Source organism: Ceratotherium simum, chromosome X (genome assembly GCF_057802395.1).
Source record: "Ceratotherium simum simum isolate JZ-2026a chromosome X, ASM5780239v1, whole genome shotgun sequence".
Taxonomy (NCBI): domain Eukaryota; kingdom Metazoa; phylum Chordata; class Mammalia; order Perissodactyla; family Rhinocerotidae; genus Ceratotherium; species Ceratotherium simum.
In genome coordinates this window covers 15,361,148-15,363,784 of record NC_141940.1, presented here as the reverse complement: position 1 = coordinate 15,363,784, position 2,637 = coordinate 15,361,148, and positions in this window count along the sequence as shown.

Genomic DNA, 2,637 nt, shown 5'->3' with positions numbered 1-2,637 from the left:
GTCCATATACATTTATACCTCCATGCTTTTGATCATCTCTTTGATCTTGGTGCCTGGAACTTCTGTGATTATTCCAAATTGTTCACCTTCCCTGTGTTCACACCCTTTGCCATGTAACTTTGCAGTTCCATTAGAGGCAGAATATACTTCTCCATCCTTCAACATTGGACTCGGCTTTGTGACTTACTTTCGCCAATAGGATGTTAACAGATGCGATGCAAGCAGAGGCTTCAATGTGCTTGAGTAGTTGGACTTGCTTTCTTGCACTTCTGCCACGGCCATGCAAAGATCTTTCCTTGGGCAGCTGCTACTCTTTCAGCCTGGGCTCCCAAAGGAACACACACACACACGCACACGCACAAAACCCCTGGATGTTGGAGCCATGCTGCAGTGGAGTCCAACCTAGATCAGCTGATATCCAGACAATCTACAGTTGTATGAGTAAGAATAAGTGATTGTTGTTTAAAGCCACTTAGTTTTGGAGTGGTTTGCTACACAGCGTGACTGTGGCAATAGCTAACTAATCTACTCTTCTTCCTCACTTGCTTTGCTTGCAAAAATTCCACTCATCCTTCCAACTTCAGCTCAAATGACGCCTCCTCTACGAAACCGTCCTCAGTCTTTACAGTGAAAATTAATTGCTCCCTCCTCTGAAGCCTTATGTTTTATGTGAATTTTATTACAGTAACTTTTTTTTGCTTTGTACTTTAAATTTCCTAATCGATTTGTAATCTTAATGAAAGCAGGTGGCATATTTTGTCCTTATGTGATCCTCTGAGCATCGGGCAAATAGTAGGCACCCAATAAATTTTCAATGACTGGAGGAATGAATGAAAATAATAGATAATTTACTACTAGATTGGGGAATACAAGCAATAAGCATCATAAGTTTTCAGAGTCAATCACAATGGACCAGGATGCTCCAGAATTAGTAAGGTATTTATTATGTAGTATCTTCTCAATAAAGACTTTATTTTAGTCATGAGTCACTGTTTGCAAGGAACAGACACTCACCCAACCCCGCTCAAATAAAAGAGAGTTTATTGAAAAGAAATGACACAGGGGATTGTCACAGAACCCAAGGAGAGTAAATAAAGTAAGCCAGGCCTCACAGGGTCTGGAAAGCCATCAGGAATTGACACTACATGGGATCACACAGTCTCTCTCCCATGGCTTCTCTGATCTACTCTTCTCGCTCACTGCCAGATCTGCTTTCTCAATTCACTCAACTGCTTGCACATGCAGCATCATGACCATCCTCAAATGGCTGTTTCCTGTAACTAAATGACTCAGTTTCCTGGGGCCTCAACTCCATATTCTCAGAAAGAGGATTGGGTCGGTACAGGTTGAATTAGGTGGGTTCAATCAGCTGACGGCAGGATGGGTGGGTTCACTCGGGTAGCTTAGCCTCCTCTCTTCAGCAGGGACTATAGGTGGGAAGCAGTTTTCAGAGAAAGAGTGTGTGAGTAGTCAGGCACCTCAAACTTGCCTACTAAATGTTGAGTGCATGAAAGAGTCATAGACATGTCTTAGAGGACGGGAATTAATAGCTTTTTGTTTTATGAGCATACTCAGTAGCCTTAAAGTCCAAGATAATAAGAACTTGTATGGACGGTAGGATAATCTCATTGGCCTGTGACTATCACTCTTGCATGACACTCACAATAGGCTGGCCTTTGGAACGAGCTTAGCACAGCGCCTGGCATATAATAAGCACTCAATAAACGTTAACTATTGTTATTTGTCGATGTCGCAACAAAGCTGCATTACTAAAGATTTGGATCTGTAGGCTCCTAGACGTGAAGATCTTCCCACACAATCTTCAGGCCCTAAGAACTCAGGATAGAACAGGAGGTTGAAAGGAAACATCAATCTCTGAGGGTCCTTTGTGAAGTGACTGTCTTGTAGTTCTCATTGTTTAAAGAGCTAACTTTATTTACCAAATTTTTGGAAGAATGGACATTCTCATACGCCACTGGTTAAACAGATGAAAAACCCAGGGATCAGGTATGTAAATCAGGTTGTGTACTGTACATATTACTTTTTAAGAGATATTTGGGGCAAAGAGCCCTTCTCTGGGGTGATCATAGTGATCTCAGCTCTCAGCTGGCTAATGGGAACCAGAGGGGTGGGGATGAAACTGCTCAGGAGTCATGCTGTTGAGCCATGAGGATTTTTGAAAGAAGAGGAAGTGTTATAGAGGTGAGAGCCTTCACGTGACTATCTGAGGAATGGTGACCCAACATGGGACATGGAAGCCCCTAACCCAAGCAATTAAAAAGTTGAGAGCTTTTAGGGCACCCCAAAGGCAAGGGGAATGTAGGTCTGGATAGAGGGGGAATGTTTGCTATTTGAGCAAGGTGCTCTGGGCCTAGAAAAGAAATTGTGTTGGGCTGGCACTCTAAGTTCCATCAAAGCTGGCCTTGGATCTGTGATGTTCACCAGTATATTCTGAGGGCCTAGCACAGTACCTGGTCCACAGTACTGATTCAAGACTTCGCTTGAGCTAGCTAGCATTCATTCATTGATTCATTTACATTATCATTAATTCACTAATTCATTTGTCCGTTCCTTCAAGAATGCATGCTTTACAGATTTTCTCAACTTTAGCACTATTGATATGTTGAGCCACATAAT